The 27,792-nt window shown below is 40.6% G+C and overlaps 1 pseudogene; it reads right to left on the bottom strand.

The window, feature by feature from the left end:
- Positions 1-283: 283 nt before the first annotated feature.
- LOC120557313 lies at positions 284-16,942 on the bottom strand (annotated as a pseudogene).
- Between the last annotated feature and the right edge of the window lie 10,850 nt (positions 16,943-27,792).

Genomic DNA, 27,792 nt, shown 5'->3' with positions numbered 1-27,792 from the left:
ATGCTCTCATAAAACGATGGATTGGAAAGTTTGTAAGTACACCATTGCGATTTTAAACATTTTAAACATACTGCAATATTCTGCGATATATTGCAATGTATTTACCTTTTTTCCAACTTCAGATTTTTCCCAATTTCAAATGATGTCCCAAAAGGACAGTTTTGTCAACATCTGTTTTATCTAAAAAGATAAATTTCTTTGTTTGTTCATCTCACTTCAATTGTATTGGTGCAAAATGTGATTGTCAAGCAGACAAACTGACCAAGAAATATATCATAAAAGAACGATACTTGGCTTCTGTGTATCGATACAGTATTGCCATGAAAAATATCGTGATACTATGCTGTATCGATTTTTTCCCCCACCCCTAGCCTGGGGGCTAAGCCACCCCCATCTTTCAATCCTAGTAACGTCCTAAAATAGGCCTAACCACGTCCCTGATTGAATGTCTGTTATATTCATACCGTTGCCAAATGAGTTGCTACAATTAAATAATTAAGACTATTAGCTCCACTAAAGTCTCTCTGGATTTCTCAGTATGGCTATGTGCGGGATCACGGAAGGCTTGTATCATGTGGACGCATTGACAGTGTTGTTGTCACTACTTAGAATTTATCATGGGGGTTACAGAAACTACGCATTAAAGCTTTACACATTTTGGGGATTAAGTGGCAGCCCTTTTTGGATCTTCAGATGATCGCCTGTTCTGGTTGCCCAAATCTAGAACCTGCAGCAAAGAAAAGAATACATTTCATAAGGTCAACTTTTATATTCTACAGACATGATTTTGGTGGCCAAAACAAATAGATTTACATTTCATTAAAAGTCTGTTATAAAACGTGTAGCTGAAATAGGCCTGTCACAATAACTTGCTGGATAATAAATTGTCCCAGAAATTATTGCAATAAACAATAATTTCTTATTAGTCTTTGTTATTGTCGTTCCGAGACCATTTTCATCTAATATAATAATAATGGCATAATAATGCAGGTACACCTTTTCAAAGATCAATACACTGTTAGTTCTAAAGAATATTTAACACTGGAACTGGAAGACATTTTAAATATCGACAATATGTTTTTGACCTCCTTTTAGTATGTTGTCTTTCACGCTGTTGGACAGTTGTGGAATTGACGTTTGTGACACGTCTGTTCTCCCAGGTAATTCATACTAGCTGTCAAATGTTTGCAGCATTCGTCGAGTGTTTGTGCGATAGACTACAGACTCTGTACTAGGGCTGTCAACGAATATTCTAAATTCGAATATATATTCGAATAGTTTTTAAAAAACGAATTTCGAAGGTGAAAATTAATATTCGAATAAAAAAAAAAAAAAAAAAAGTATCGCGGTAGCAGAGGCTGTCTGCTTTGCTAGCGCGCCTGAAAGCCGTTACATACTGGATGCAGCCCAGCTGGAGAATACAAATGTGACATCATGAGATCGCCGTGACAATTTATACCTGCGCTGGTGCTCGCAACACTAGCTGCAGTCTGACTATCTCGACAGGCCTAAGCTCAAATCAAGCAATCTGATTGGTTCATAGCCGTGATAATAACCATATACCTCAGCAATTATGTCTAATTCCTTTACACAGTAAGTATCACTGATAAAAAATGTTAGACTACTGAACTGATAGCTGGTAACACACACACACACACACACACACACACACACACACACACACACACACACACACACACACACACACACACACACACACACACACACACACACACACACACACACACACACACACACAGGACCCCCTGCTGGCACTGCTAAGAGACTTCACCATCCAGACAGACTATGAGAGTGACACTGATTTGCTTCAGAGCAGGTACCTAAACAAAGAGTCTCCTCCGTTCTTTCTGACCACGGTGGGAAACGTGGAGCAGGAAAAGTTAACCCCCTCCTTGATCTCATGTTGTTTATGGAGAAGGAGAACCAGGAAATGAGTCGGGGGGAATGTGATGCTACCAAGCCACGGCCGAGCTGACCAATCACAGTTGTTACAGTCTGCGTCCACATGTAGTTAAATTTTTTGAGAGGTGCACGTTAGGCTACTATGTAGGTATCCTATCTACGCATACCTATGTATGTACCTACAGGCTAGATTTAACACAGGACTATAAATTGGATTTAAGCCTACACATTTTAAAAGTAGTTGTTAAGGTCAATCTGTTATGTTGATGTTAACAAATTACAGATGTTGATTGAAACCAATTGTATAAACCTACCTTTATAGCAGTGTATTGTGATGACCTTTGTGACAACAAGCAGAGCTTGAACTGCAACAATAATCACAGCTCCCAAAACCAATCCACCAATCATCCATCCGATGGCCACTTTACTGGAGGAGTCCTCACACACTTTCTCTGAAACGCATCACAAACAGCTGATGTAACTCAAACTGCATACCAGGTACAGCACACAGACTACACACAACACTTAAAATGTGTCTAAAAATCTTTAAAACTAATAATACATGAACAAATTAAATGATTTCCTGATTAAACCACCAAGAAAGAAATCTCACCACTGATATGAACAAAGGTCTCAGTCTGAGTCTGATGACTGATTTCCTCCTGTGTTACTACACAGCGGTAGCGACCGGTCCTGGTAACAGTAGTGTTGAGGGTGATGTAGTAGTGGTCTCTCTCTGAGGTCCGTGTCCCCTCAGCAGGAAGTCTGTTTCCAGCACTGTCCTTCCACTCCACTCCAGATGTTAGAGAAGCACCATGAACCTCACACTGCAGCAGGGCCCAGCCAGCTGTGGCATCAAGGATTGTTACAGATGGTTTTGGAGAGGCCGCTGTGAACAAAGTTTAAACAAAAGCTTATTAAAGATGAATACAATAAAATGATAGAAATGAGAAATGTGATAATATAACAGTGTTGTTTATGCCTGACTGTTGATACATTGGGTTTAAAGAGAAGAACAAAGAAACAGGAAATCTGAATGTGAGCTTTAACTATTTTTGGGTTATTGGTTATTTTGATTGTTGGTCAGATAGAACCAGACACTGGGACACACTGGGCTCTGGGATCTTGGTCGGTCATTCTAAATAATAGTAATAACTCTTGGTCATTCTAAATAATGGTAATAACTCTTGGTCATTATAAATAATGGTAATAACTCTTGGTCATTATAAATAATGGTAATAACTCTTGGTCTGGTCATTATAAATAATGGTAATAACTCTTGGTGAGAAAACGTTGACGGGCCGTTTAGAGACAGAGTCAGACCTTCAAACACAGATCAGGAGAAATCATTGGTCAGTCCTGATTGATGATGTCAGTGATTTCTACACCTGCAGCGTGTGCTACAACTCTGTCACCCAGAGGCTGGGGATTATTATTATTATTACTATTATTATTATTCAAAAATTCAGACACAATACCTTCACTTAAAATTGTTGGCATTTAAACATTATAGAGATCAGTGACATTATTCAAATTAGGACTCCCTTCATCTGTGTTTTAAGATAGATCAGTGTAGATCTAAAATACATTAGATCAATATGATATTTCATCTTAATATTAGATATTGATCTGATGTATTAATATAACAACACATGGACTTCATAGAGAACCAAATGTGGCTGAATGAACAGAGAGTGAAGGGGAGTGATCTTGTGATCATTAATAGTTAGTTAATCCCTGTCCCCCTCTGCTCCTGTCTACCTGCTACACTGGGTGACAACAACAACAACAGGTCAACATGAAGGTACTGCATCCCAAGATTTAAATGATCCTGAGGTCTACACAGTTATAGCACACATCAGTGACATCATCACCTTGGATTTCTCCTGATCGGTCTTTGACCACAGGATCTGAAAGACAAATGAAAACATTAAGTGGAGGGTGATGGTTTAATATCATCAACTAGTCAAATGATCTGAGTCTGATAATGGAGTTTCAACATCTAAAATGGAGCGGGGAAACACGAGTAGAAGCACGAATCACACACACACACACACACACACACACACACACACACACACACACACACACACACACACACACACACACACACACACACACACACACACACACACACACACACACACACCACGTTTAGAATGAGCTTTAGAATGTTCAGACTATCAGCTAGTAACTAAAGGGAGCTCAGCAGGTGGGAATGATAGGGCAGCACTCCACTTATCAATTACAACCCGAGTTCCAGAAAAGTTGGGACGTTTTTTAAATTTTAATAAAATGAAAACTAAAAGACTTTCAAATCACATGAGCCAATATTTTATTCACAATAGAACATAGATAACATAGCAAATGTTTAAACTGAAGAAATTTTACAATTTTATGCACAAAATGAGCTCATTTAAAATGTAATGCCTGCTACAGGTCTCAAAAAAGTTGGCACGGGGGCAACAAATGGCTAAAAAAGCAAGCAGGTTTGAAAAGATTCAGCTGGGAGAACATCTAGTGACTAATTAAGTTAATTGATATCAGGTCTGTAACATGATTAGCTATAAAAGGTATGTCTGAGAGAAGCAGAGTCTCTCAGAAGTAAAGATGGGCAGAGGCTCTCCAATCTGTGAAAGACTGCGTAAAAAGATTGTGGAATACTTTAAAAATAATGTTCCTCAACGTCAAATTGCAAAGGCTTTGCAAATCTCATCATCTACAGTGCATAACATCATCAAAAGATTCAGAGAAACTGGAGAAATCTCTGTGCGTAAGGGACAAGGCCGGAGACCTTTATTGGATGCCCGTGGTCTTCGGGCCCTCAGACGACACTGCATCACTCATCGGCATGATTGTGTCAATGACATTACTAAATGGGCCCAGGAATACTTCCAGAAACCACTGTCGGTGAACACAATCCACCGTGCCATCAGCAGATGCCAACTAAAGCTCTATCATGCAAAAAGGAAGCCATATGTGAACATGGTCCAGAAGCGCCGTCGTGTCCTGTGGGCCAAGGCTCATTTAAAATGGACTATTTCAAAGTGGAATAGTGTTCTATGGTCAGACGAGTCCAAATTTGACATTGTTGTTGGAAATCACGGACGCCGTGTCCTCCGGGCTAAAGAGGAGGGAGACCTTCTAGCATGTTATCAGCGTTCAGTTCAAAAGCCAGCATCTCTGATGGTATGGGGGTGCATAAGTGCATACGGTATGGGCAGCTTGCATGTTTTGGAAGGCTCCGTGAATGCTGAAAGGTATATAAAGGTTTTAGAGCAACATATGCTTCCCTCCAAACGACGTCTATTTCAGCAGGACAATGCAAAACCACATACTGCAGCTATTACAACAGCATGGCTTCGTCGTAGAAGAGTCCAGGTGCTGAACTGGCCTGCCTGCAGTCCAGATCTTTCACCTATAGAGAACATTTGGCGCATGATTAAACGAAAAATACGTCAAAGACGACCACGAACTCTTCAGCAGCTGGAAATCTATATAAGGCAAGAATGGGACCAAATTCCGACACCAAAACTCCAGCAACTCATAGCCTCAATGCCCAGACGTCTTCAAACTGTTTTGAAAAGAAAAGGAGATGCTACACCATGGTAAACATGTCCCGTGCCAACTATTTTGAGACCTGTAGCAGAAATCAAATTTGAAATGAGCTCATTTTGTGCATAAAATTGTAAAATTTCTCAGTTTAAACATTTGCTATGTTATCTATGTTCTATTGTGAATAAAATAATGGCTCATGTGATTTGAAAGTCTTTTAGTTTTCATTTTATTAAAATTTAAAAAACGTCCCAACTTTTCTGGAATTTGGGTTGTATTATGATTTGCTTTGTTGTATAAGAAGATCGATACCACTCACGTCTGTACGGTAAATATGAAGCTACAGCCAGCAGATGCTTAGCTTAGCTTAGCATAGGGTGAATAGATTTCCCAGAACTAAAACCGGGACACTTTGCGCGTGACCGTAGTGCGCGTGCATCCCCCCGCTTTTTAACAAGAACATGTGCCAGCCCAGGTCAGACAGATTACAGACGTAGACCGCTACCATTGACTGACACACACGGTGGTTAAATTGGCTTTTGTAGGGAGGGGGAGCCCTTATTTACGGTGAATGGTCATCATTCAAAATCGTGCCGTAAAATGACTTAATGGGTTTTACACCAAAGGGGCTCTTTTTCCAGTATGTGTAAGGTAGGGTTGAGTAGTTATTCAAGAGAAATACTTTACAATTCACTTACTTTATTATTATTTTGTACCTTTAATGTTAACAGGCAGGCAATGGATTTCACCCTCGGAAAATGTATGAAATTGAACATGTTTGAAAATACTGTTTGGCAAATATGTAAACATCTTTTTAAACAAGAAAATTATGTTGATTTAAGAGAATCAGGGCCAATTTCTTTGGCAGTTTATGTTATGTTTGATTTAATCACACCGACACGGGAGGTCATTACTCAACTCAATGCATTAAAACAACCCAAACAACACTTGAGGCACTTGTGTGCGGACATAACAGTTTACACTTTAAATACATCACATTTACTTATTAACATACTACAATTCATGCATTCATCAGCTTCCAAATGTAAAGGCAGGCTCCTCTGGTTTATGCTGCCTTTGTCTACAGGCAGCATGGTCTGCTGACCTCCTTGTCATCACCCACTTCCTAACAAACTTAGTTGGTTTCCACAACTCTAGTGGTGGACCCACTAACTAAACGCCTGGCTCTCAGCTGATCCAACAGCTGATTGGTTCAGAATCAACTCAACATGATGACGTTTTGTATAAGCTTTTAGTTTTGCTATGTGTCTGATTTAAAGGATTATTCTGTACAGAACACATGTAGTGTGGCTGATAGTGACGTTAAGAAGTGAGAGAGACTAAATCTGTTCAGATTACAGATCATCTACAGTCTGTTGTGTATTAACATCAGCACCAGATCGCAGGTAGAGCATTTTGACAGCTACTCTGTCTTTATAAAACAGCTGGAGACTGTGTAGCCTACAAGGTGATTTATGGGTCTGATAACATTTTATTTAAATCGGAATTGGACCTAACAGGATTTGAGTGATTCTGTGACTTCCTGTTCAGCCTGAAGGCTGCTGGAAACGGCTGCAAACTGTCCAACTTGACAGCGGATTTTTTAGCGTCCCGACAGGCTTTTGTAGGGACTTGGGACAGGCAGCTCAAAATCAGGACTGTCCCGGTCAAACCGGGACATCTGGTCACCCTAGCTTAGCATCAAGACTGAAAGATGCCAAAACATGCAGCCATGCACCAACAATGACAGGGAAGAAGAAGCAAACTAGTAAACATGGATCTAAAACACTCAAACCTCCCCTGGTCCAGGAAGCCGAGTGGTTAAAGCAAGCAGCAGCTGAGTTACCATTAGAGCAGCAGTAAGCAGAGGCAGAGACTCAGGTCCTACACCAGGATTTAGAAGATCCTGCAGGCAGCAGGACCATCAGGGTCATTGATTAGTTGCTTACGTGGAAAGACAAGATCAGGTAGTGGCAAAGGAGAAGAGAAGAAAAAGATGGCAGGTCAATTTTTATACCATAAGTATCACATGTTGAAACTATGAGAAACCTCCTGGTCCACTGAATCATTCTGAAATTGTAATTGTCTCAACATCACAGAGTGCTCCTTGTTGACAGATCGTATTTAATCTGGATAGTTTACTGAGGTAGCTCCTCCATTAGACCCATGACAAAACTATATATTTGGATGAAGACATTCACAAAAACTCAACATGAGATTTATGTTTTGAGGTTGCGGTTATATTTAAGGAGGGAGCAGGAGGGGAACCGTTCACATGCTGCCTGTCCATCAATCTTCGGGCTGGGTACCCAACTTTGATACTTTTTAGGTTTATCAACTGAATTTCTTAAGTATCAAAAGATTAAATATCTAGGAGTAAGTCTCATCAGTGGCAGTGAGCCAATAGGCATGCAGCATGCTTCTAACAAGATCTAATCATGTTTGTGATAGAGCTGGGCAATATATCGATATTATATCAATATCGTGATATGACACTAGATATTGTCATAGATTTTGGATATCATGATATCGTAATATGGCATAAGTGTCTTTTCCTGGTTTTAAAGGCTGTATTACAGTAAAGTGCTATAATTTTCTGAACTTACCAGACTGTTGTAACTGTTCTATTATTTCCCTTTACCCACATAGTCATTATATCCACATTACTGATGATTATTTATCTAAAATCTCATTGTGTAAATATTTTGTGAAAGCACAAATAGTCAACCCTACAATATCGTTGCGGTATCGAGGTATTTGGTCAAAAATATTGTGATATTGGATTTTCTCCATATCACCGAGCCCTAGTTTGTGATTGGCTGTCCAACGTTTCACGTCGTACAGACATGCAGCAAAAACTACGTTACGGGGCGCCCGGATAGCTCAGCTGGTAGAACAGGCGCCCATATATAGAGGTTCACTCCTCGGAGCAGCGGGCCCGGTTCGACCAACCTGCGGCCCTTTGCTGCATGTCATTCCCCTCTCCCCTTTCATTTCTTCAGCTGTCCTGTCAAATAAAGGCCTATAATGCCCAAAAAAATTATAAAATAAACTATGTTACGTACAGAGATGGGGCTCAAGTGTGTGTTGTTGCATTTTGAAAGGCTGGTGTGTGTGTGTGTGTGTGTGTGTGTGTGTGTGTCAAAAACTTTTGTACCATAATGTGTAAAGTTGTGATTTATTTTTGTTAAAATGGATCGTTCAGGAACAACATCCAATAGTCGTGTTGTTCATATGTTTTAACAACATCCTGGATCTGTAGTTTCTTTGTCAGAGGTTTAAACAGAAGACTGAGTGGACAAAGAAGAACAGTCCATGTTCTAACCTCAGATGACAGCTGGAGATCTACAAACAATAAATCAAGAATTTAATGTTTAATAAAAGTACTCACCAACAACAAGTTCAATGTTGAATGTTTGATGAAGACGGGGAAAATAACAGGTGTAGTTTCCACTGTCAGATATCTTTGTATTTCTGATGATTATGGAGGCGTTGCCGTGTTTCAATTGATCTTTAAAATGAGAGACTCGACCTTTGAACTCTTCACTCTGACCTGGACGACCGTTGTTGTAATGAATGCCTGCATCATACAGGAACACCTCCTTCAGATCATCATCTTTCTGAGGAACCTTCTTCCGACAAAGAGTCTTGATACAATGTTCTCCTTGGTGCTGAGAGAACAGGGTAACATGACATCACTGTCTTCTTTCACAACCACTCTAACACCACCTGGACCTGAAAGACAAAACATACTTTAATCATTATGTTTAAATAGAGAAAGTCAGGTTAAGGCAAAGAAAGTGAGAGAAAATCTGAATACACATAACATTCTGACAGTCTTCTTTTCTTCAATAACTCTCCTAAAAGCATCATACTGCAGAGAGTCTCCATCAAACACTCTGATCTCTTTCTCTGACAAAGATCAGAGATATTGTTGCTGAACCAGCATAGCGGTTATTTCATTTCACCTTGCCATTATAAATAACAAATTATTATTATGAGCAACTCAAACTCAGCCACTAAATCTGAGAACTGGGATGTTGAAACATCAAGTGTTTTTGGACCTATAAAAAGTAGTAAAGTTTTTTTCTCTATAACACTTCACACAGACGGTTTAAATCAACGGAGAATAACTGGAAGACAGAGTACTGAGCATCAGTAGTAACATGAGGAAATCCTGCAGTAATCACATGACTCCTGACTGTAAGTAGACTTTTGACAAGTCACTTATGGCCTGGACTTCATGTAAATAACATACCTACTAATGACTTAAAATAATAAATATTTATCCATAATTATTAGTACTGAGATTCTTGCTGAAAGCAGCTGCAGTCTAAACTAAACTAAACACCAACCTGTTGGAACCATTGACTGTATAAACTAGGGGCTAACACAGAAACATGAGGTTTAATATGAACTTCACCACAACATCAACACATCATGTACTTGATATGATGACAAGATGCCTGAAATACATTTTACACTCCTTTAACAGCACAGCTCTCCACCTGGAACGTTCATAAAACCAAAGACTCGACAGATCTTTAACAACATCTGTATGACAGCTCTTTAACATCTATATGACAGCTCTTTAACATCTATATGACAGCTCTTTAACATCTATATGACAGCTCTTTAACATCTATATGACAGCTCTTTAACAACATCTATATGACAGCTCTTTAACAAGTCTATATGACAGCTCTTTAACATCTATATGACAGCTCTTTAACAACATCTATATGACAGCTCTTTAACAATCATCTATATGACAGCTCTTTAACAACATCTATATGACAGCTCTTTAACAACGTCTATATGACAGCTCTTTAACACGTCTATATGACAGCTCTTTAACATCTATATGACAGCTCTTTAACATCTATATGACAGCTCTTTAACATCTATATGACAGCTCTTTAACATCTATATGACAGCTCTTTAACAACATCTATATGACAGCTCTTTAACAACATCTATATGACAGCTCTTTAACAACATCTATATGACAGCTCTTTAACAACATCTATATGACAGCTCTTTAACAACATCTATATGACAGCTCTTTAACATCTATATGACAGCTCTTTAACAACATCTATATGACAGCTCTTTAACAACATCTATATGACAGCTCTTTAACAACATCTATATGACAGCTCTTTAACAACATCTATATGACAGCTCTTTAACATCTATATGACAGCTCTTTAACATCTATATGACAGCTCTTTACAACATCTATATGACAGCTCTTTAACAACATCTATATGACAGCTCTTTAACAACATCTATATGACAGCTCTTTAAACATCTATATGACAGCTCTTTAACAACATCCTTATGACAGCTCTTTAACAACATCTATTACAGCTCTTTAACATCTATATGACAGCTCTTTAACATCTATATGACAGCTCTTTAACATATATATGACAGCTCTTTAACATCTATATGACAGCTCTTTAACATCTATATGACAGCTCTTTAACAATCTATATGACAGCTCTTTAACAACATCTATATGACAGCTCTTTAACATCTATATGACAGCTCTTTAACATCTATATGACAGCTCTTTAACAACGTCTATATGACAGCTCTTTAACAACGTCTATATGACAGCTCTTTAACATCTATATGACAGCTCTTTAACAACATCTATATGACAGCTCTTTAACAACATCTATATGACAGCTCTTTAACAACATCTATATGACAGCTCTTTAACATCTATATGACAGCTCTTTAACAACATCTATATGACAGCTCTTTAACAACATCTATATGACAGCTCTTTAACAACATCTATATGACAGCTCTTTAACAACATCTATATGACAGCTCTTTAACAACATCTATATGACAGCTCTTTAACATCTATATGACAGCTCTTTAACATCTATATGACAGCTCTTTAACATCTATATGACAGCTCTTTAACAACATCTATATGACAGCTCTTTAACATCTATATGACAGCTCTTTAACAACATCTATATGACAGCTCTTTAACAACATCTATGACAGCTCTTTAACATCTATATGACAGCTCTTTAACACGTCTATATGACAGCTCTTTAACATCTATATGACAGCTCTTTAACATCTATATGACAGCTCTTTAACAATCTATATGACAGCTCTTTAACAACATCTATATGACAGCTCTTTAACAACATTTATGACAGCTCTTTAACAACATCTATATGACAGCTCTTTAACAACATCTATATGACAGCTCTTTAACATCTATATGACAGCTCTTTAACATCTATATGACAGCTCTTTAACATCTATATGACAGCTCTTTAACAACGTCTATATGACAGCTCTTTAACAACATCTATATGACAGCTCTTTAACAACATCTATATGACAGCTCTTTAACAACATCTATATGACAGCTCTTTAACAACATCTATATGACAGCTCTTTAACATCTATATGACAGCTCTTTAACATCTATATGACAGCTCTTTAACATTATATACAGCTCTTTAACATCTATTGACAGCTCTTTAACAACATCTATATGACAGCTCTTTAACAACATCTATATGACAGCTCTTTAAACATCTATATGACAGCTCTTTAACAACATCTATATGACAGCTCTTTAACAACATCTAACAGTTTTAATTATATATTTATATATATTTTAACATCTATATGACAGCTCTTTAACAACATCTATATGACAGCTCTTTAACAACATCTATATGACAGCTCTTTAACATCTATATGACAGCTCTTTAACATCTATATGACAGCTCTTTAAACATCTATATGACGCTCTTTAACATCTATATGACAGCTCTTTAACTAACATCTATATGACAGCTCTTTAACAACATTATATAACGACTAGCTCTTTAACATCTATATGACAGCTCTTTAACATCTATATTGAAAAATGTGTAACAACAACAAGTGGGTCCCAATTATGAAGTGGAACGAAATTCATTGGCTATTTCAAACTTTTAAACAAATAAAAACTGAAATATTGAGTGCAAAATTATTCAGCCCCTTAAGTTAATACTTTGTAGCACCACCTTTTGCTGCGATTACAGCTGTAAGTCGCTTGGGGTATGTCTCTATCAGTTTTGCACATCGAGAACTGACATTTTTGCCCATTCCTCCTTGCAAAACAGCTCGAGCTCAGTGAGGTTGGATGGAGAGCGTTTGTGAACAGCAGTTTTCAGTTCTTTCCACAGATTCTCGATGGATTCAGGTCTGGACTTTGACTTGGCCATTCTAACACCTGGATATGTTTATTTGTGAACCATTCCATTGTAGATTTTGCTTTATGTTTTGGATCATTGTCTTGTTGGAAGACAAATCTCCGTCCCAGTCTCAGGTCTTTTGCAGACTCCATCAGGTTTTCTTCCAGAATGGTCCTGTATTTGGCTCCATCCATCTTCCCATCAATTTTAACCATCTTCCCTGTCCCTGCTGAAGAAAAACAGACCCAAACCATGATGCTGCCACCACCATGTTTGACAGTGGGGATGGTGTGTTCAGGATGATGAGCTGTGTTGCTTTTACGCCAAACATAACGTTTTGCATTGTTGCCAAAAGTTCGATTTTGGTTTCATCTGACCACAGCACCTTCTTCCACATGTTTGGTGTGTCTCCCAGGTGGCTTTTGGCAAACTTTAAACGACACTTTTATGGATATCTTTAAGAAATGGCTTTCTTCTTGCCACTCTTCCATAAAGGCCAGATTTGTGCAGTATATACGACTGATTGTTGTCCTATGGACAGAGTCTCCCACACTCAGCTGTAGATCTCTGCAGTTCATCCAGAGTGATCATGGGCCTCTTGGCTGCATCTCTGATCAGTCTTCTCATTGTATGAGCTGAAGGTTTAGAGGGACGGCCGGGTCTTCGTAGATTTGTAGTGGTCTGATACTCCTTCCATTTCAATATTATCGCTTGCACAGTGCTCCTTGGGATGTTTAAAGCTTGGGAAATAATTTTGTATCCAAATCCGGCTTTAAACTTCTCCACAACAGTATCTCGGACCTGCCTGGTGTGTTCCTTGTTCTTCATGATGCTCTCTGCGCTTTAAACGGACCTCTGAGACTATCACAGAGCAGGTGCATTTATACGGGAGACTTGATTACACACAGCTGGATTCTATTTATCATCATTAGTCATTTAGGTCAACATTGGATCATTCAGAGATCCTCACTGAACTTCTGGAGAGTTTGCTGCACTGAAAGTAAAGGGGCTGAATAATTTTGCACGCCCACTTTTGCAGTTTTTTATTTGTTAAAAAGTAAGTTGAAATAGCCAATGAATTTCGTTCCACTTTATAATTGGGACCCACTTGTTGTTGATTCTTCACAAAAATTACAGTTTTATATCTTTATGTTTGAGGCCTGAAATGTGGCAAAAGGTCGAAACGTTCATAGGGGCGAATACTTTCACAAGGCACTGTATATGACAGCTCTTTAACATCTATATGACAGCTCTTTAACAACATCCGTATGACAGCTCTTTAACATCTATATGACAGCTCTTTAACATCTATATAGACAGCTCTTTAACAACATCTATATGACAGCTCTTTAACATCTATATGACAGCTCTTTAACATCTATATGACAGCTCTTTAACATCTATATGACAGCTCTTTAACATCTATATGACAGCTCTTTAACAACATCTATATGACAGCTCTTTAACAACATCTATATGATGGCTCTTTAACATCTATATGACAGCTCTTTAACATCTATATGACAGCTCTTTAACATCTATATGACAGCTCTTTAACAACATCTATATGACAGCTCTTTAACATCTATATGACAGCTCTTTAACATCTATATGACAGCTCTTTAACATCTATATGACAGCTCTTTAACAACATCCTATATGACAGCTCTTTAACATCTATATGACAGCTCTTTAACATATATATGACAGCTCTTTAACATATATATGACAGCTCTTTAACATCTATATGACAGCTCTTTAACAATCTATATGACAGCTCTTTAACATCTATATGACAGCTCTTTAACAACATCTATATGACAGCTCTTTAACATCTATATGACAGCTCTTTAACAACGCTCTATATGACAGCTCTTTAACATCTATATGACAGCTCTTTAACATCTATATGACAGCTCTTTAACAACGTCTATATGACAGCTCTTTAACAACGTCTATATGACAGCTCTTTAACATCTATATGACAGCTCTTTAACAACATCTATATGACAGCTCTTTAACATCTATATGACAGCTCTTTAACAACATCTATATGACAGCTCTTTAACAACATCTATATGACAGCTCTTTAACATCTATATGACAGCTCTTTAACATCTATATGACAGCTCTTTAACATCTATATGACAGCTCTTTAACATCTATATGACAGCTCTTTAACAACATCTATATGACAGCTCTTTAACAACATCTATATGACAGCTCTTTAACAACGTCTATATGACAGCTCTTTAACAACGTCTATATGACAGCTCTTTAACATCTATATGACAGCTCTTTAACAACATCTATATGACAGCTCTTTAACATCTATATGACAGCTCTTTAACATCTATATGACAGCTCTTTAACATCTATATGACAGCTCTTTAACAACATCTATATGACAGCTCTTTAACATCTATATGACAGCTCTTTAACATCTATATGACAGCTCTTTAACATCTATATGACAGCTCTTTAACAACATCTATATGACAGCTCTTTAACAACATCTATATGACAGCTCTTTAACATCTATATGACAGCTCTTTAACATCTATATGACAGCTCTTTAACATCTATATGACAGCTCTTTAACAACATCTATATGACAGCTCTTTAACATCTATATGACAGCTCTTTAACATCTATATGACAGCTCTTTAACATCTATATGACAGCTCTTTAACAACATCTATATGACAGCTCTTTAACAACATCTATATGACAGCTCTTTAACAACATCTATATGACAGCTCTTTAACATCTATATGACAGCTCTTTAACATCTATATGACAGCTCTTTAACAACATCTATATGACAGCTCTTTAACATCTATATGACAGCTCTTTAACATCTATATGACAGCTCTTTAACAACATCTATATGACAGCTCTTTAACAACATCTATATGACAGCTCTTTAACAACATCTATATGACAGCTCTTTAACAACGTCTATATGACAGCTCTTTAACATCTATATGACAGCTCTTTAACATCTATATGACAGCTCTTTAACATCTATATGACAGCTCTTTAACATCTATATGACAGCTCTTTAACAACATCTATATGACAGCTCTTTAACATCTATATGACAGCTCTTTAACAACATCTATATGACAGCTCTTTAACAACATCTATATGACAGCTCTTTGACAGCTCCTGAATTATGATAAACAGCATAAAGATTATAAAAGAAACATTTACATATATATATGATGTAGGAAAAAGATGGTAGCCGATCCCTCTCACCCCGGACACTAACAGTGTGAACCCCTCCCCTCTGGCAGGAGGCTGAGGCCCATCAGGACCAAAACCTCCCACCATAAAAACTGGTTCTTCCTCTCTGCAGTCAGCCGTGTTAACAAGGGCCCGGGACCCCCACTGACACTGACAGACCCTCTAGCCCCAGCCCCATCTCTAGTCACTACACTCTGCACTGACCAACACAGGGCTTAAACTGGTATACGTGCAGTTTAGTGTCCAAAATTATTTTCCAAAAACTGATCATCAAAATGATGAGGGTCTTATTTGAGACAGGTTGCCCTAACCCTAAACCATAATCATAACCATAACCCAAACACATGTTAAACAGCTGGTTTAGCTGGTTCATAATTAAGGACATTGTATGCAGGCTTCAAAATTAACTTTTTCGTCTACCAGCCAAATGGCTAATGAATGTTCAAATATTACCAGCCATTCAATAGATTACCATTGGGTTTTTTGGCTGGTGAGTGAAGCCAATCTACCAGCCACTTGCATATTTCACCAGCATTTGGCTGGTAAACGGTGCTAATTTAGAACCCTGATTGTATGGGGAATGTGGGACAATATGTCAGGGACAGTGAATTCCTTCATCTCAATGTAACAAAGACTAAGGACCATTAACCCATGAGAGTAGTATGATCAAGGGACAGGTCCTAGACTTTGTAGAGAACTACCTAAATACCTGATTTATATCGACGACAAGCTGAATTTTAATTTTAACACTGAGGTGATGTGAAAGAAGGGCCAGCAAGAACTACGAACTGATTAGCGTCTGATATCTGTTTCTTACCGTGTTCCTGTCCGAGTATTAATCCATTTAAAGTCAGAGGAAAGAAGAGGGTCACCCAAAGTTTAACACCAAACATGTTTCCTCGAAGTAGCGCAAATAAACAAACGACGTTAGCTCACACTGCTGTGTTAGCAAACAAGTTGGTGTAATAAGTTAGCTCCGGAAATGTAGCACATTTCCGTTTCCTTCTTCTTCTTCTTTGGGATTTTACGGCAGCCGGCATCCAAAAAGTTGCATTGCTGCCATCTACGGAACTATCACCTTAGTGCACTATATCCGATGATACAGTCCAGTGTCTACTAAAAATTTGAAAAAACAACGTTTTCCCCTCCCGCTTGATCCTACTTCTAAAATACTTTTCAGAGACACTTCTTCCAAGCCAATTTCTTGCAATTCTCTGAGTAGATCATATCGTTGGCGGTCATAATTTCTACAAGAAATCAAAACATGTTGCACTGTCTCCGGCTCCTGACATGAACACAAACCACTCTGGTGCTTTCCTAAAATAAATACAGTGCTGTTCAGAAACGTGTGACCAATCTTCATTCTAGAAATAATAACCTCTTCCCTACGTCTACCCTCCCTTCTTTAACAAACATAAACTGAGTCAGTGACCTTACTAGAGATTGAGAATAAGTGCCCCCCTTTGTGTTCTTGCTCCCAGAGCTGTTGCCATTTTAAAATTGTTCCCTGCCACACAATACTTTTACCCTCCGCCTTAGATAGATTAATGGTGACATCTATAGCCTCCTTTTGAGCAGCTTCCTTGATCAACTTATCAGCCTGTTCATTTGTTGCAATACCTACATAAGCTGGGACCCATGCGAATTATATATCATATCAACACTTTTTGGTTCTGAATCTGTTCAGTCCATTGCACTGCCATCAGGATTGCATACAACTCCACTGTGAACACACTTAGGAAATTTGAGGTTCTTTTACAAGCTTGGGCATTCCACCGCTGAACAACAGAAGCTGCTCCTGTAGCACCTGTTTCTTGATCATTTGAACCATCAGTAAAAATTAATATGTGTTTCTGATATCTTTCCATTATATGACATTGGAATTCATGAACCAAATCCGATTCAAGATTTTCTGACTTAAGCCAAAGCATCTCTAAATCAGGCTTTGGGACCTCCATTTGCCATAAAGGAACTGATGGCCACAGTACACCTGGACAAAAGGTCTTGTCATGTATAGACATTTCCTGTGCTACTGTCTCCCCTGTATATCCAAAACTTGGAAGTCTTGTCACGTCTCTCTCCCAGCTTTTTCCGTTTCCTGGAATGGCAAAGGCTTTTTACTCTGCCTCTGATTGGCTAGTACTCGTTGCCTTCGTTGGTTGGATTGGTTGGGTTTAGGCAGGGAGTATGCGATTAGGCGGAGTTTTTCCTTATACTCTTATTTCTCAATCCTGAGAGTTTTGTTGGTCAGAGGCATAGACTGTATATTATTAACAGTCTGGTCAGAGTTTTTTTTTTTTTTAAACATCTTTATTTAGAACACAAAAGAAAGATTACAATGACAAACTCAATGTCTGATAATTCAAGTAGGCTATAATTCTATCAGTAATACAGTCACACCTCCTGAACTGAATATTTTCATTTAACAATATTCATAAGTATCCATTATTGTCAGTGAATGATGACCTATAGTAAATAACAAATAAGGTTTAAGTACCAAGAAACAGTACATTAAAGAATAGCAAAAATGCATATACAGTATATACACGCACATATATATGTATATAGATATACAAATAAAAATAAAATAAAAAGGGAGCAAGGGGCTAGAAAAGGTTAAATTCAGACATAAGTGTACAGAGCTTCCTGGCTTGAGCGCTACTGACCTTTTTATACATTTGTTGAGCATAGAAAGTTTGTTTGGTAGTGCATTTCACACTGGGGGGGTGGGGGGAGGAGTCTTTGCAAACTGACATTTGTGTATATAATATTTAGTTATTATTATAAGATTATTAACTAAGAATTCAATTCTTTGTCCTTTTAAATTATTCCTAACTGGATAGTTTTGAAATCTATATATGGATTTGTAGCTTAGCCAGTCATGTAATGATTTCCATAAGCTTTGGATCATATCACAAGTCTAACAGGTGCTCTGTAGTTTCTAGATCTGTAAGACAGAGGTGACAGTTATCAACATCAAATTTGGACCTTGTAGCGATAAATTCATTTGAAGGATAAATATTCACAATTTTAAAATACATCTCTTTGTATTTAGGAGGAATTGGAAATTTCAGGAATTTAGTTCTAATATATCTCATATATCAATATTTTAGTTTTTCCACAGTTATTGAGAAGAAGTTTCGTCCTTGTTGAACCAGGATACATACAAACAATTGCCTTAGAAATGCATTATTGCATTTTTTATGTAAAAGATCCACATAATCAATATTTATAATTTGTAATGTAGGTGTTGGTGTATTATCTAGATTATTTTGGATTATCTGAATAAGTGCCATTGGAATGTTTGGTGTCATAATTTCAAAATCGAATGCCTTTATCCCACCTTCCTCATAACATTTGAGCAAATCTCCTTTTTTGATGTAATGATGTTTATTTTTCCAAATAAAATCTTTTATCTTCGATAAATCTTGTAACCAAATATTCAATATTTTCTTACATTTATCGATAGTGTTTTGAATATTCTTTTTCTCACTAGTGTCTGATCATTTGGTTATCCAGACTCCTGTGTTGTTGTGGATGATCATAAGTTCACAATATTTTGTCAAGTTTCAGACGCAGACCGAAAGCTTGAGAGAATGAGTCTATAGTATGTGAGGCTAAAGGAATTTGGTCTTTGTTTAGAAAAAGCGTTGTGTCATCAGCTAGCTGACTTATGCAGGGTTTTTCCTGCATAGAAAAAGTATTGCCCCCAAAGAGGTTTTAGCCAGAGGCAAAGAAAAATCACGAGCGCCAAAACATCAGATTTTCAGCAGCCAGCCTCCATTTAATCCAAAGCAACTACTTTATGTATATACACATATACCACATTTCTAGGATTTTTCTTAACATTAGCCCCAATGTTCCCACAGCCCTATGCTCCCTCATTTGTAGCACATTTTCAAAATTAGGTCTTGTGTTCCTACATTTCCCTTCAATTTAAGCCCTATCCTCCCACAACATATTTTAGGGTTAGGGGGATAAAATCTGATACAAATTTATGAAAAAGGAAATATGGGAACATAGGGCCTAATTTTGGAAAAGAATCTTAGAAATGTGGAAACACTGGGCTGTGGCAACATAGGGCTGTGGGACCATTGGGCTGTGGGACCATAGGGCTGTGGGACCATTGGGCTGTGGGACCATTGGGGTGTGGGACCATAGGGCTGTGGGACCATTGGGCTGTGGGAACATAGGCACGCTCCCGTCTAGACAGCCAGTCCTTTTGTAAAAGGTCATCAGCGAAACGGATCCCTTCTTCTTTGCAGACTGCCGATGTTTTGGTTCGCCTCCAGAAGTCATATCTTATTGCCCGTTTGGCAAAAAGAATAATGATCTGCCGATGCCTGAAGAATAATGATCTGCCGATGCCTGTTTTCTATCATCCTTCCAAATCTGTGCACGACGTCGACTGCCTCGTCCATATGTGTCGCCAGGTTAGGTGCAATTTTACCCAGGAGCTCCACAACCTCCACTCTGATTTACTCATTGACTTTTTCTTTTTTACCTTTCATACGAAGACACCATCTTCTCTTGTATGTTTCTTGGTTCAGTAAACGTCCCTTCATGTCATCGTTTTCCTTCCTGAGGATGTCCAACTGTTTTTCAAGGTTTTTGACTTTCCCCGTGCGTTCCTTTAGCTCCTCCGAATTAAGCTGCACCGTTTTAGCTATCGCCGCTAGCATACAGCGTCTGCTCATTTCTTCCATGCGGTCATCGACCCGTTTGCCCAGTGAGTCGATAGTGTGTAATATAGTTTCCATAGAAGTGTTTGTGGCTACTTCTGATAACGTACCTTTTGATTTCTTCTCCACATGGGCTTTTTTCTGGAGTAATTGTCCCGTTACCTCTATCATGTTTGTTGGAGCTAGCAATCTCCATCGGCGAAGCATTAGCATAGTTGTGCTCTCTCCACAGTCTTTGGTATTTTTGAAAGGCATGTTTTTAGCAGCTAAAGGTTTATTGTTTTTCATCATGTTTTAGGCTGAGTTCAGGAGAAATATAGACGGAAAAGTGGAATTTTAAGCTTCAAAAAATTTTACATCGGGGCTCAGTTGGCGGAGCTCGGAGGAACAGGTCTGTTCAGCACGCCATCCAACCGGAACTCTCATTTACAAGGTAAGTAAATGGTCAGCTTTACTGGAACTACTTCCTCACTTTTTAATGGTCAGCCTGCAGCCAATCAGAGTAAAGTATTCGCCCAGACCATGGTATAAGCTTCTTTTTTAGTCTATAAGTCATTTTAATGGCTTATTTCAAGTTGGTTCAATCAATCAATCAAAATGTATTTGTATAGCGCTTTAAAACAACCAGCAGGTATCCAAAGTGCTTCACATCTGGAACTAAGAATAGACAACATATCTTGCAATAAGAAGGATGAAACGTAGAAAACCGTAAAATCATAAAAGGTTACACAGAAACAGGAAGAGGAAATTGTCACACCACTACTGCGTATTAAAAGCCATTCTAAACAGGCAGGTTTTGAGTTTAGACCTAAAAAGAGCTACATCTGTAGTTGTGCGAATATCAGGGGGTAACTTGTTCCAGAGTCTCGGGGCAGCAACCGCAAAAGCCTGATCACCCCATCGTTTGTACCTTGACCTTGGGACTTCTAAAACCAGTTGGTTAGAAGACCGCAAGGACCGGCTGTGCTCACGCAGGGTTAAAATCTAGGTACTCCGGGGCCAGGCCATTAAGGCCTTAAAAACAAACAATAAAATCTTAAAATCTATTCTAAAACGCACAGGGAGCCAATGTAGGGTGAAAAGAACGGGAGTGATGTGTGCACGTCTAGATGTTTTTGTTAAAAAGCGAGCAGCAGCATTTTGCACAAGTTGAAGACGTGAGATGGAGGTTTGATTCACACCAACATAGAGAGCATTGGTTGAGAGTAGAGAGATGACGAAATGTTTGAAATTAAAAATTATTTGTATATTTATACATTCTGAATTTTACAATGAGGAAAAGTAGATTTTTTACATGGCAATTAAACTTTTAACTTAGTTTTTCACAAGAAAACTTCACAGTTCCTTTAACCCATACAAGGCCACCAGGTTGTTAATGATTATGAAAAAACATAATTATGTACACAATATCCCCAGATGTATAAGCACAAACATATTCAAAAGTCAAAAGATTTAATCTTTAATTAATACCACAATGGGGACATGAACACAGTTGCAGCAGCAAACATAAAGACATGACACATGCTTTTATCAAAAACAACATGAACATGAAATTCAATAAAAGAGGTATTTCTGCCCCTAATGATAGGACAGCTCAAACATGAAAGGGGAGACGGGGGGGAGACATGCAGGAAACCATCACAGGTCGCACACAAACCCTGGACCTTCTGCGTTGAGGAAAAACCTCTATAGATACCTGCTCTACCAACTGAGTGAACTGGCCACAGTAATAAAATAAATAAGGCAACATATGTTACAAAGTGCTTTACAAGACAATAAAAACATCTAATTTCTAAAGGACATGTTTATGGACATATCATAATTCCCTCATTTAACAAACTTCCTTTGAGTTTTAGAATGAATGACATTTTTATCATGGCGTCATGTATATACACTGTAACTATGGCCAGCCTGCATGGGCCGACAAGACAGCGTCAATCCATACAACAAAGAGCAGAGTGCAGCGTAGACATTTCAAACAAAAATAAAAAATCAGCTTAAATATCTTTTTACAATGAAATTGTCAGACCATCATTATCTCCAACTAACTTCTATCATCTGACATTTTGATTAGACGGTTCTTCACATCAATTCACGTCTCATGAATGTAAATTAACTAGATTTATTTACATTAATAATAATAACGATATTTACATAGAACTTTTCATGTAACAGATGTTACAAACTGCTTCACAAAACAAAAATTGAGAGGATCAATATAAAAAAAATCAAGTTACTTTAAAGGTCCGATGACATGCTGCTCTTTGGATGCTTTTATATAGACCTTAGTGGTCCCCTAATACTGTATCTGAAGTCTCTTTTATATAGACCTTAGTGGTCCCCTAATACTGTATCTGAAGTCTCTTTTATATAGGCCTTAGTGGTCCCCTAATACTGTATCTGAAGTCTATCACGCACACAGATGTATGGACACACAGATGCACAACTCAGGTACGTAAAATGCCAAAAAAAAACAGTTTACTGGAGACTCAAACTCACAAGCAAAGGTGTCAAAATCGGCAGGCAAACACGGTAATCCGAAAAACAGGCAGTGGTCAAAATCCAGGGAAACAACAAACTACAAAACAGGACACTAGGAACACGCTTGAAGGCTGAACACAAAGGAAGCAGACGATCTCGCACTGGGGTAAGGGAAAGACTGACCTTAAATACACAAAACAGGTGAGACAATGAGACACAGGTGCAGCACATTAGGGCGGGGACATGTAATCACAATGGAGGGAAAAAGACAAACAGGAAGGGAACAAGAACACTAACAGAAACCTTCAAAATAGAACCAGACATGGAAAGAACCTACAACAGTGAGAACAAAACGTAACACAATAACTCGACACAGGAGCAGGCATGACAGTACCCCTCCCTCAAGGGCCGACACCCGACGGCCCAGGACCCTCAGGATGGAGGCGATGAAAGTCACGAATGAGGTCAGGATCCAAAATGTTGCTGGACGACACCCACGATCTCTCCTCCGGTCCATAACCTTCCCAGTCCACAAGGTACTGACGACCCCTGCCGCGCTTCCTGACAGCCAGAAGTTTCTTAACCGTATACACGGGACCCCCATCGATGATGCGAGGAGGAGGAGGAGCCGGAGCCTCAGGAACCAGCGGACTCGCCAGAACCGGCTTAACTCGGCTCACGTGGAAGGTAGGATGCACTCTCATGGACCTAGGAAGCGTCAGTCTCACAGCAACAGGATTAATGACTTTCCTCACAGGAAATGGACCAACAAAACGGGGTGCCAACTTACGGCTCTCGATGCGGAGGGGAAGGTCCCGGGTACTAAGCCAAACTTTCTGTCCTTGAGTGTAGGTAGGAGCCTTGGATCTCCGACGATCCGCAGCTTTCTTGTACTCGGAAGACTTATGAAGCAAAACTTGACGCGCCTGGTCCATCCTCCCCGACAACGGCGAACAACGGTGGGCTGCCGGAACCCCCACCTCACGTTCGAGCGCATCAAAGATGGGGGGTTGGTATCCGTAGACACACTGGAATGGAGTAAGACCGGTAGAGGAGCAGGGCAGGGTGTTGTGGGCGCATTCCACCCAAATCAGTTGCTTGCTCCAGCTAGCAGGATCCCTGGAGGACAGGCAGCGAAGACCCACCTCCAACTCCTGGTTCAGCCGTTCAGTCTGTCCGTTGGACTGTGGATGATAGCCAGATGACAGACTCACGGTGGCCCCAATGAGACTGCAGAACGCCTTCCAGAATCGTGAGATGAACTGGGGTCCCCGATCTGACACCACATCCTTGGGAAGTCCATGAAGCTTGAACACATTGGACAGCATAATCTCTGCCAACTCTTTGGCAGAAGGTAACTTGGGCAACGGAACAAAATGAACCATCTTGGAGAACCTATCTACAATGGTGAGGATAGTGGTGTTACCCTCAGAGAGAGGCAAACCTGTGACGAAGTCCAGCGATAAGTGAGACCACGGTCGAGAGGGAACAGGAAGCGGATGGAGCAATCCAGCAGGGGGTCGATGAGAAGACTTGTTCTGGGCACACACTGGACAAGCTGCCACGTACTCCTTCACAGTATCCACAACCCCGGGCCACCAGAACCGTTGACGCACCACATGAACTGTTCTCTTCACTCCAGGATGACACGACAACATACTGGAGTGGGCCCAATGGACCACTGTAGACCTGAGCTCAGGAGGGACAAACAAGCGGTTCGGTGGGCAGCCGACCGGGACAGGTAAGTTAACAGTAGCACCCTTTACTCTCTCTTCTACCTCCCATGAAACAGCACCAATAACGCAGGATGCAGGAAGAATGGTCTCCTCCGACTTGGGGAAGGAATCAGGGTAAAACAGACGAGACAAGGCATCAGGCTTGGCGTTCTTGGAACCAGGACGATAAGACAGTGTAAAGTTGAATCTAGCGAAGAACAACGCCCACCTGGCTTGCCGAGAGTTCAGCCGTTTTGCAGACCGCAGATACTCCAGGTTCTTGTGGTCGGTCCAGACCAAGAAAGGGAGCTCCGCCCCCTCCAACCAATGTCGCCACTCCTCCAACGCCACTTTCACGGCCAGCAACTCCCGGTTGCCAACATCGTAGTTCCTCTCTGCAGGAGACAGTTTATGGGACAGGAAAGCACAGGGATGTAGCTTACCATCCGAGGGAAGGCGTTGGGAGAGAACCGCCCCCAGCCCAACATTGGAAGCATCCACCTCCACCACAAACTGTCGGCAGGGATCAGGCATGGTCAGAACAGGAGCCGTCACGAAACGTTCTTTCAGGGACTGGAAGGCAGAGTCGGCTCGAGGAGTCCACTCGAACCTGGTCTTGGAAGAGGTCAGTTTATGCAATGGTGCAGCAACAGAACTGAAGTTTCTCACAAATTTCCGATAGAAATTAGCAAACCCCAAAACCGTTGAACCTCCTTGCGAGTAGCGGGGACCGGCCACTCCTTAACTGCCTTGACCTTCTCGGGATCCATGCGCATCACCCCCTCTTCCACAACGTATCCCAGAAAGGACACCCTGGAACTCACACTTCTCCGCCTTAACAAACAGGTCATGGGTAAGCAGTCTCTGCAGAACAGCACGGACATGTTGGACATGGTCATCAGGGTTACGGGAGAAAATCAGAATGTCATCCAGATACACAAACACAGAAACATTCAGCATATCTCTGAGGACGTCGTTAACAAAAGCCTGAAAAACAGCAGGAGCATTAGTCAAACCAAAAGGCATAACTAAATATTCGTAATGTCCACTAGGAGTGTTAAAGGCAGTCTTCCACTCGTCCCCCTCCCTAATCCTAACCAAGTGTTAAGCATTCCTCAAATCAAGCTTGGTAAAGATAGCAGCACCTTGCAAAAGTTCAAAAGCAGAAGAAATCAATGGGAGGGGGTACCTGTTCTTCACTGTAATGTCATTGAGTCCACGATAGTCAATGCAGGGGCGCAGCGACCCGTCCTTCTTTCCCACGAAGAAGAATCCAGCCCCGGCTGGTGAAGACGAGGGCCTAATGATACCGGCCTCCAGAGCCGAGTCAATATAATCCTTCATGGCCCGTGTCTCAGGTGAAGACAAGGAGTACAGACGTCCTTTCGGCGGTGCGGACCCAGGAAGCAAGTCAATGGGACAGTCATATGGTCTGTGTGGCGGTAAGGCAGAAGCCCGAGACTTATTGAATACCTCCCTCAAATCCATGTAACAGGAAGGAACAGAGGATAGGTCAGGAAAATCCCCCTCCGCAGCAACCTCCGCGGTCACCGAGGGAACAACAGGAATCACCTCCCCGGGGCCGGCCGGAGAGGGTACCGGGTCCATAGCCACCCTGGCCAGAGTAGGCACAGAAACGACCCCCACCGACGCACCTGCTGGTCTGGACTGGAAACACCTACTGGAACACTCCGTCCCCCACCCAGTAACAACCCCCAAAGTCCAGTCGATGTGAGGGTTGTGTTCACGGTGCCAGGAAAACCCGAGAATAACTGGGGACAGAGAGGAATCAACCAACAAAAACGAAAGAGTCTCCGAATGCAGGTCAGGAAAAACCAGAGCCACAGGAGGTGTGCGATGAGTTACCTGCCAGAGTAACCGGCCGTCCAGCGCTGTAGCCTTCAATGGTGTGGGTAGGGGAATCGAAACCAGTCTCAACTCCTTCACCAGGGAAATGTCCATGAGACTGGCATCTGCCCCGGAATCCACCATAACCTCCAGAGACCTGGACATCTCCGTGGAGGAAACAGTCACAGAAAACAATGGACGAGAGGGAATGTTAGTAACAACAGTATGGCTCACCAGGATCCTCTCCCGCCCTGGTGAGCCTCTCCTTTTACTGGACACCGCCCGATGAAATGACCCAGCTGCCCACAATAGATGCAGGCTCCCTCTCGGAGTCTCCTCTGTCTCTCCTCAGGAGTGAGACGAGCTCTACCCAGCTGCATGGGCTCCTCCCTCCCAGCCGGCTGCGGGAGAGAAGCCACCGGTCGAGGTGGCGGTGAAGGAGATCCTGTCTTGCCCGAGAAGCCCCCACCGGGAAAATCCCGCGATGAACTCTTGAAGGCGCCCTTCTCTCTCTCACGCTCCATCAACCGTTTGTCAATTTTGATGGCCAGAGCAATGAGAGCGTCGAGGTCCTCTGGCAGATCCAAAGCCGCCAGGTGATCCTTTAAAGCACTAGACAGGCCACACAGGAAGGCATCCAAAAGAGCAGTCTGATTCCATCCACTCTCAGCTGCCACCGTGCGGAATTCAATGGCGTAGTCCGCCACCCTCCGCCTGCCTTGACGGAGATTCACCAGCACCCGGGCCGCTTCTCTGCCCGGAGTGACATGCTGGAAGATCTGTGTAAATGCCTGGGTAAAGTCAGCAAAAGAGTTGCACAGGTGTGAATCCCTATTCCACTCTGCCGTAGCCCATGCCTCTGCCCGACCAGTCAGATGAGAAATCAGGTACGCTATTTTAGCTCTGTCTGTGGGATAATGGACTGACTGGAGCTCATAATGCAATCCACACTGCGTTAAAAAGCAACACGACAGTCACCGGACTCCACGGAGAACCGTTTTTCGGCCGGGACAGATGAGGCAAATCAGAGTAACTGGCAGGCGGCTGAACCGATGAAGCAGCAGAACCAGCAACCACCGTGGGCCCAGGGGTAGAAGCCGGACCCATGGAGCC

The sequence above is a fragment of the Perca fluviatilis genome, chromosome 4 (assembly GCF_010015445.1).
Source record: "Perca fluviatilis chromosome 4, GENO_Pfluv_1.0, whole genome shotgun sequence".
NCBI lineage: Eukaryota > Metazoa > Chordata > Actinopteri > Perciformes > Percidae > Perca > Perca fluviatilis.
The sequence above is the reverse complement of the archived record's forward strand: the minus strand, read 5'-3'. Positions and strand labels throughout refer to the sequence as shown.